The 10135-nt window shown below is 37.9% G+C and overlaps 1 non-coding gene across 1 annotated transcript; it reads right to left on the bottom strand.

The window, feature by feature from the left end:
* Positions 1 to 8879: 8879 nt before the first annotated feature.
* Positions 8880 to 8985, bottom strand: LOC132031607 (small nucleolar RNA R71). Its single transcript, XR_009408316.1, has one exon. It is a non-coding gene; the product is annotated as a small nucleolar RNA R71 (small nucleolar RNA).
* Between the last annotated feature and the right edge of the window lie 1150 nt (positions 8986 to 10135).

The raw sequence follows: 10135 nt of genomic DNA, 5'->3' as shown, positions 1-10135 counted from the left end.
TTATTGTCACGACCTATTTTGCCTAAGCTTTGCGGGCACTTACCTTCCCAACTCGGTAAGTGAACCCTCAACCCAATCAATAAATAAAGTCACAAAACATAACTTAATCAAGCAAAAAAGAATAGATAAGTAAGTCTCGCGGTAGATATATAAATATATAGTAGAATAGTGCGGAATAATAATAATACCCAGGGTCTAGTCTGAATAATACAAGAGCATCTAAAGGGAAAATAATACAAATAATAATACATAAAGTGTCAATGTCTCTGAATAGAATAGGACATAAAGATAGAGAAGTCTTCAAGGTAGCTAACGACCATGCTCACCCTGGAAACTCGGAGATAATGCTGAAACGACTATCAACCACGCGTCATAGAAGTGGATTCAACCTGATACTCTGCATTCATAACAGAATGTAGCAAGTGTCAAGACAAAATAACAAGATCTTGGTAGGCCCTCATCGGCCGACTAAGCATAGCTAACGCAATTCAGATAATACAGCAGATAGGTAGACAAACCAACAAGTATAAGCCAAACGTAATCAGAACCAAGTACACGTCATTGCCTAGGTAAAGCATCTAATCCCAATTGTGCCAAGTCTGAATATATCAAGTCCGAATCCAACATCATAAGTACAACACCAAAATCATCTCAAATCAAGCCATAATGCAATGCAATGCAATAGTGTATGAATGCAATGCAATGCCATGCAAATGCGATGTACACATGTACTCCGATTTTTAATATCGATGTCTCGGTAGCACAACCCAGTGTGACTCGCGAAGTCTAAGTGCCACCCGTCCCGGATCTTTGCCCATCAGACAGATGGGACCTCGGATCTTTGCCCACGGGGGGGTCTCACCGGCACCACTCTGCGGGACCGGCAGAGTCCATGCACTCAATGATTCCGAAACTAACATCGAATATCGGCTATGCAATCAACGATTCCGGAACTAACATCGGTTATCGGCCATCTCACGTCACTAAAGTAAAATCGATCCCAGCTTATTAAGGTGTTTCATCAAATATCATTAGTATCTCAATAGTGTATCATGAAAATGAGAGTGCGTGCAATGCATGTATTAACATCAATAATCATGCTCAATATCACAAGTACCAACAATGGGTACGCCAACAATATATCCGAATCACAAATACCAAAAGTGGGTACGCCAATAATATAACCGAATCACAAATACCAACAGTGGGTACGCCAACAATACAACCGAATCACAAGTACCAACAGTGGGTACGCCAACAATGTAACCGAATCACAAGTACCAACAGTGGGTATGCCAACAATATCGTAATCAAGATGATAAAATAGAAACCAACATTTATCAACAACTCATGGCATCAAGCCAACACAATAGAACGATCAAATCACAACATAACGGGGTGGCTAGCCCCAAACACACAACAAGGACCAACCTAAGGCAATATCCAACCCAACTTCATACCGAAGGTTTACATGCTGTCTCCGACAATATAATCTAAATATGCGCTTCGCTATATGAAGTCTCACCAAGGGTAAGCCATAACCTACCTGGATGGCCGAACCGCAACACCAACAACTCACTCATTTGCCTTGCCTTCCCACTGAACCTCAAAACCAAAGTAGTCTAAGCATTATAGAAATCCAGATTAGAAATCATGAAGAATGATACTAATATTGCTACCATTCTATTTAGGTCAATTCTAACCCTAAAAATGGGGGAAACGGGCTCACAAAGGCAAAACGGAAAATTCGAAAGCAAAATATCAAATTGAGCACTAGGTGATTATAACCTAACCACTAATTGCTAAATTAACTCATAGATTTACCCAATTTCGAATTTGAAGCAAAACACTCAATTTGGGTATAAACCCTAACTCTTTGATTTCGAAATTCAACACTAGAAATGGAAGATATATGATTAACAAGCTTAGATTCATCAAAATCTAACATAAACCCCATCAATTTCGTCATTAATAAGCCTAGAGAAAATGTTCATCAAAACCCTCTTCCATCTACATTACTAAGGGATTTTTAAAGGAAAGGAGGAATCTATGATGATTAGGATCAATGGAATAGTAAAGGGATTAGCAAGGTTTACCTCCAAGAATATTCTCCAAATATCTCCAAGAACAGTACCCAAAGATCTAATTTCGAAGTGGAAATAAATGAGGGTCTAAAGGATTATTTAAATCACACTTAATGAAATAACAGGCCCGTTACCGTCACGGCGGTAACGGGATCGCAACAGCGGTCTAAAATTAATACACATGGCTGCCCCAACGGCCAACACACCGCAACAGCGGTGCCGCCATATCGGGCACCAGGTACCAGAATTCCTCCAATTTTTCTAAGTCTCAATCGAAATCCCTAACCATTCCCGAGGCCATCTGCTCACAAACCACATACATAGATCCACACAAAAATACGCTACGAACGCACTTGTGGCCTTGAAATTCCCAATGGAGGTCTCGTTGATCGAGTCAACCCCCGATACCTCATTTTCATTTCCCAACCCAAGTCTCAAAATGCATACGAGTGCATTGGGAACCGAACCAGCTATACACACAAGTCATAAACATCCATCCAGACCTCTCGGAATCGATGGATTTTCAAAAGAGGTACGTTTACCCAAAAGTCAACTTCGGATTAACTATTTTTCACTTTAAGCCTATCTTTCACAACAGTTGTCCGAATCCGATCTAGACATCTCGAGAAGCGCGTCAACGGTCTCCTCGGGTCAAAAGTGAGCTAAACGATGCTCGGGAAAGGGCGAAAATGCCGAAAAGACTATAACAACGAAATAGGTCGTTACAATTATAAACTCACATATAGTCTATGATAGACTAAAACAAAATTGATTAATATTGAACTTGCATTAAGTTTTCAGAACTAATACAATAAAAATACATTCAAATTAAAAAAAATCAAGTGGGATGCTCTCTCAAATATCGACACGTTGTATTCTTGTGACCAGCCCCCTTGCAAATCGAGCACTTGTTTCTCTTCCTTTTGCTACTTCCCTTGGACTTGAAAGATTCTGCGATGCCAGGAAGATGCTTCACTCTCTTCCTTCCAAGTTTGGGGTAGTAAGGGGGTGGGTGGAGGAATATACATGTTTGTGTACTTCTCTGGGATTTCCTATTCTGACTCTGGAGGGATTACATTAATAGTTTCACCAAATGCAAGAATGTAAGACTGAACTTTATACATGGGCGAGGAATACTTGTAGATGGTTGAACATAATCAGGTTCGTACTTCAATCTCAAGGCTGCCATCACGTGAGCGCCCGGTCATTTCACCAAGTCATACTCTCTACAAGTACATGTTTTTTTCAATAGATTGACTTTGGCAGTTAGGCCACTTTCGACTACGGTGAACTCATTGGCATCCCCGTTTATATTATTGACAAACAAAGAGTCGCCCTCATTCATTTTTTCCCTGAAATTTATCAACATACATTGCATAAGAATTCTCCAATGGCTCTATAACTAATTTTAAACCCTAGTAAAATATTCGATTTGGTAGCTACATTTACTATGTGCTCTTCGTGAGAACTTACGTGCCGCCGCGACAATTCCACGACCATAACACTTGAGCTATGAAAGTGGCAACTCCCAGCTCAAGTTCCCGCATCTAACATCCTCATGGTGTTGTACCATTGCTTTTGCATTTTTCATGCAAACATAGGTTGTGTGCAAAAATTTCCATATTCATTCTTCTAGCACGGTGAGTTTTCCCATAACGGTTGGGACTCTGTAACCGATTGAGCAAATTGCTTGCTACTTCCTTTTTACAACTTGATTGAGAGGGGGAAGTCTTCCTGTGAAAGATCAAAGCGATTATGTTCCTGATCATTGCCAACCTCATAGAGAATATCCAGTATCCAGGTTAGATTTAAGTAATGTGCCTTTAGACTTGGGCTCCCCTTTTGTTCTCTTCCGTGGTACATAGAACTAGTTGTCGTGGGCTAGTGGAAAAAAGAAAATGCTCATCTTAAGATTTTTGTAATCTTGTCCTCATTTATATATTCTTGTTCAAAATTATAGGGTTAAGGTTACTCTATAAATTCTTCTATTCTCTAAAAGTTTGACAAAAAAAAAAAAAAAGAGAAGATAGAAAAGGGCTTCTTCAAGTTTTTCTCCCTTGAAAGGAACTCTAAGCAGCTGGGATGTATACTTCCAGCGTCATTGGTTTTTTTAAGTCCTCATGGTATCTGAATTCTTGGGACTTTTTTTAAGTCCTCATACTAAAGACTTCAGATCTTCTAGCACAAGATAAGGGCACGTACATCAACATCTGGTCTTCGTCCACCAAAATTGAGTTTAAGGGCATTGACGAAGAACTTCTTTAGTCCACCACACACTTTTTATTTCGGTAGGGTGAGGATCTCTCTTAAAATGGGATAAAGCATATCGTTTTCGAGAGAAGTTGCCTGCAACATAAGGGTCGAATGAATTGGTCAGCTTTAGAAGTAAAAGAAGTGTATATGCTCCCCCGATAAAGTAACCACTAAGCCATTATTCTTTATGGTCACTGTGTGCAGGGTGCGTGCTCTGTGTGCAGGGTGCGTGTGGTTGTGGTAATTAAGAAAATATGCCCCTGTACTATTAGAAACAGTTTAAACATACCCCTCATTTGAGTTTTAGTCGAAATATACCTCTGCCGTTATACTTTTGGTCTAATATACCCCTCCCGTTATACTTTGACACAAAATTTCCCTTTATTTTGACGGAGGGACAGATGACAACCTCATAATCAAATGGCCTACCCCAATTTTATATATCCAATTCCTTTAGAAACTCACCCGTTTAACCTAACCCGACCCGACCCAATTTCTTGTCTTTTCATCTTCATCTTCTTCTTCTCATTGACCGGAAAAATGGTATCTTCATGCTTATAAATTTTTATACTTATTTTTGCAACAAGGGACATTCTAACAGGCTAATATGAAATTAATGTGATCAATTTCCAGAAACAAGTAAGGAATTTAGCTTCTTAACCATGACTATGATTACGAAAATCTACCTGATATCTAAAAGAATCAACCCTAGAACAAAATTCTTCACAAAGGTATCAAACACCAAATAACAAGCGGAGAAAAATGAATCGATAACCAAATCCTAAACAACTCCAAAATTAGCAAAGAAACATATCATCTGATAATGATAACAAAGCAAAAAGGGAAAACTCAAAATAATAGAGAAATCAAATGCAAGTGAGAATGAACCACAAGGTAGAGTAAAACAAAAACCTAATCAATTGAAGGAGAAAAGCACCGAATTTACCTAGTAAAATTCACTCAAAGAAGAGTGTCAAATGAGTGTGCCCTTACTTGTATAGTAGCTAATGAGGACATCGAAAAGTAGGTGTTTTTAGCTAGGACTGTTGTTTCAAATCCAGCTTGAAGTGCCACATTGAATAAGAACACAAAACCGTGCCAGAGACACCACAACCATGCCAGAGACACCACTTTTTGCTGCCACAAAAGAGGAAAAGAAGAAGATGATGAAAAGAAAAGAAAATGGGTCGGGTCGGGTTAAACGGGTGGGTTTCTAAAGAAAATAGGTACTTAAAATTGGGTGAGTCATTTGATTATGAGCTTGACACATGTCCCTTGGTCATATTTAAGGGCAAATTTGTGCCAAAGTATAATGATAGGGGCATATTTGGACTGACAGTATAACGAGAGGGGTATATTTGGATCAAAAGTATAACGAGGGGTATATCACCGCAATTGTATCAATCTTTCCAACCCTTAAAACGCCTTTAAATTACAAAGGTTTCTCATTTTTCTTTAGGGTCTGAAGCAAGATTGTGAGCAAGTGAAAAAGAGATAAACTTGGTCCATTTGATCAGTCTCATTAGGCAGACAAATCCCACCAATTCACTATGGAAATTTTATTCATTGATCAACACAACTATCAAAAGTTGTTAGCTGGATGCTCCTTGCACGACCATATCAACCGTGGTGCGCTTATGAGGCACATGCACCAGGAGCATATACAATATATCTACTTGCAGGATACAACTATTTGCTGATATTAGCAATAAAGATGTATCAGATAAGGTCCACCAATTCCTCATTTACATGCAATTATGCACTTTTAAGCACTAACAAAGCTTTTCTAAACCCAAATGTCAAATTGATATAGCATTCAGAAGAAGGGCAGAAAAGTATGCATGAAATTATCACAAGAATAAGAGTTCATTTCCGAACTGAAAAATCAGCACATGTTATTCTTATGAGATAATGGTAAAAAACACATCTGAAGTATCACTTTTCTTAGATTTTATTTTTGTTTGTTTGTTTTTTAAATTTTTTTGATTAAATTTAATGCATGATATTTACAACATGATATTTTCTTAGAGTTTCCTACATGAACTATCAAGTGTTTGTGTTTCCTACCTGAACTATCACCAACTATTTATCAAAACATACCTCGATTAATAACTGATGGTGTACCCTTTCTTTTGTTGTTTAAAAATGGTGCCAAATGGCACTCCACACGGATAATTAAAGAAATTAATTGAAATTTTAAAAGATAAAAAAGATAATGGCCAAAAACACACCTGAAGTATCACTTTTTAGCAAGTTTTCTACCTGAACTATAAGATGTTTGTGTTTCTTACCTGAACTATCACAATCTATTTATTAAAATTCATGAGTCAGCTGCCATGTCGACGAAATGTTATGGGAAAATTAAGCTGTCACGCGCCTTTTGGTGATTGTATTCATACACTTGGTCTAGCCAGCTTCAAGGTGTGTTTTGATAATTAACTGGTGATAGTTCAGGCAGGAAATGCAAACATCTGATAGTTTAGGTAGGAAACTCGCAAAAATGTGAACTTCAGGTGTGTGTTTTTAATAAAAAGGAGAAGTATTCCTGTGAAAGATCAAAATGATTATGCTCTTCATCATTGCTAGCCTCAGAGAATATCAAATCGTCTAGTATCCACGTTAGATTTAAGTAATGTGCCTTCAGACTTAGGCTCCCCTTTTGTTCTCTTCTGTGGTACACAGAAATAGTTGTCACGTGCTAGAGGAAAAAAGCAAATGCTCATCTTAAGATTTTTATAGACTCATCCTTATTTATTTATTCTCGTTCAAAATTTTAGGGTTAAGGTTACTCTACAAATTCTTCTCTTCTCTAAAAGTTTGACAACAAAAGAGAAGATGGAGAAGGGTTTCTTCAAGGTTTTCTCCCCTAAAAGGAGCTCAAAGCGGCTGGTAATTATACTTCCACCCTCAATGTTTTTTTTTTAAGTTCTCATGGTATTTGATTTCTTAGGACCTTTTTTTAAGCCTTCATACTAAAGACTTCAATCTTCTAGCACAAGATAATATGGCACGTGCATCAACATCTGATCTTCATGCACCGAAATTGAGTTCAAAGACATTGACAAAAAAATTCTTTAGTCAACCATACACTTTTTCTTTCGGTAGGGTGAGGATCTCTCTTAAAGTCTGAAATCCATAGGATAAAGCATATCATATACAACAAAAGTTGCCTGCGGGTCAAATGAATTGATCAACTTCAGAAGTAAAAGGAGTGTATATCCTACCCTGATAAAGTGTCCACTAAGCCAATATTCTTTATTGTCACTGTGTGCAGGGTGCGTGTCATTGTGGCACTTAATAGTTATGTGTTAAAATCAAAGGAAAAAGGGTCAAATATACCCGTGTACTATAAAAAATAGTTTAAATATACCCCTCGTTTAAGTTCGGTCCAAGTATACCCCTCTCATTATACTTTCGGTGCAATGTAGCCCTCTCATTATACTTCCACACAAATGTTTCCTTAATTTTGACGGCGGTACACACGACAAGCTCAGAACCAAATGGCCCGCACGCCCCCAATTTTAAATATTCGATTTCCTTTAGAAACTCACCCGTGTAACCCAACTCGACATATTTCTTGTATTTTCATAATCTTCTTCTTCTCCTCCTCCTCCTTCTCCTCTTCCTTCTCGTCCTCCTTCTCCCCCTCCTACTTCTTTTTCTCCTCCTTCTTCTCCTGCTGCTTCTTCTGCTCTCCTTCTTTCTTCTTCTTCTTCTTCTTCTTCTTCTTCTTCTTCTTCTTCTTCTTCTTCTTCTTCTTCTTCTTCTTCTTCTTCTTCTTCTTCTTCTTCTTCTTCTTCTCCTTCTGTTTTTGAAGTTTGTGATTTGAAGATAACTTCTTTAATGAAAAACTGCCCCAAGATTATTCTGCATTGAAGAAGAAAACTAAAACTTTCTGCAAAACTTCTTGTTCTCCAAAAAAAGAACCAAAAGCTTTTGAAAAGACCATTTGCTGAGTCTTTGTAGCCTAAATCAAATTAAAATCCTCTCAATTAACCAAAAAAAATATTGATAGCATATGCAAATTTTATCAAGTTTTGGGCGCCGTTGTTGGGATTTAGGGTTTAACTTTCTTGTTAGATTAGATCATTTTATTTTTATTTTTCCTTTTTCAATTTTACCGTTTGGTTTTTTGGTGTGTTTTCTCAGGAACTTTGAAAGATGACACATGAGGCAAACAGGGTGGTGATGGAGGCATCTAGGCCAAGTGTGGAGAAAAAAAGCCAAGCCTCTGTTAAACCTACTATATATCACAAAACACTTTCAACTGAAACTGAACATAGTGCAGTTGGTTCAATCTCAAAGCCAATTTCTGGGTAACCTACATGAAGACCCCCGCAACACATAATGAACTTTATGGAGATCACTGACAATTACAATTTCAAAGGAGTGACTTCAAGACTATATTTGGATGACTTTGTTCCCATTCTCCTTGTTGGGAGAGGGCAAAAAAATTTCAACAAGCCCACAAATTTCATCCACAAATGAGATAATCTTGTTCAAAAGTTCTTGATAAAGTTCTTTCCTTCTTGAAAGACTAAGGAGCTCATGAGTAAAATTGTGGGGTTCGTACAGGGCAAGGGGAAACATTGTATGAAGCGTGGGGGCGATTTATGCAATTGCTAAGAGATTGCCCTCATCATGGGTAGTCTACTTAGATCTTGAGCCACATTTTATGGAAAAGTTACATTATGACATGAAGATTCTTCTCGACTTTGTTTGTGGAGGGAAGTACATGCAGACAAATTTTGATGAGCTTAAGGCACTACTCGACACTGTTACATCAAATAATCAGAGTTGGTAAGGCGATGTAAGAAGATATTTTATTCCGAAGAAAGAAAATGTGATCGAGATGGATTGTCACGACCCAAATTACAAAACCGTGAAGGCACCTATCCCCATCCGGTAGGCGAACCATCCACAACCGATTAAACTAAGTTTTAACAAGTATATTATGCAAAAAGAATAAAGTAAGGTTATTTCAAGACATGAATTAAGTCTCATAATCATAAATAAAAAGAATAATTACAACCATCCAAAACTTGGTGTCACAAGTACAAGGACTACTAGAATAAGAAGTAAGAGTTTGAATAACCATCCCAAATACACTGTCTAAGCATGAAAAAGACAGGAATAAAGTAAAGGAAAGGGAATTCAGTGCCACGTATCAGCCAACAGAGTTTGTCCCTAGTTCTAGTCAAAAGAGTACTTTACGAGGTTAAACGGGTCTAATGATACCCATATTGCTATACTTTAATTCGGAACCCAAAAAAGTAACCCCGAGCCTCCAAGGGTAAAACTAAAATTTTATTGGAAAACTAGTTTACCCATAGCCCATAGAGGTTTTAAATCCAGAAAATCAACCAAAACTAACCATGAATCGACCTCCAATTCAAGGAATTGTCATTTCTCAACTTTGGGGCTCAAAATCCCAATTTCTACAACCCAAACACCGATAAAAATGATAACCAACGAAAGTAATCATGGAAAAACACAAAAATAAAGGTTAGATACTTATCCCCTTTCGAAGACGAGAAGGACGCTGCACAAATCGCCAAATCAGAGCTCTAGAACTCAAGATATGATGAAAATACCAAATCGACGAAGTTTGAAATTTAATACACATGGATCTTTGCATTTGCGACCACCGCATTTGCAACTAAAATATCGCATTTGTGACCAAATCTCGCATGTGCGAACTCACCAGATACCAGCAATAGCTGTCCGCGCTAAAAGGACCATAACTTCCTCATACGACGTCGAAATTCGGTCTTTTTTGCCATGTTTCCGTAATCATG

This window comes from Lycium ferocissimum, chromosome 1 (genome assembly GCF_029784015.1).
Source record: "Lycium ferocissimum isolate CSIRO_LF1 chromosome 1, AGI_CSIRO_Lferr_CH_V1, whole genome shotgun sequence".
In the NCBI taxonomy this organism is placed as follows: Eukaryota; Viridiplantae; Streptophyta; class Magnoliopsida; order Solanales; family Solanaceae; genus Lycium; species Lycium ferocissimum.
The sequence above is the reverse complement of the archived record's forward strand: the minus strand, read 5'-3'. Positions and strand labels throughout refer to the sequence as shown.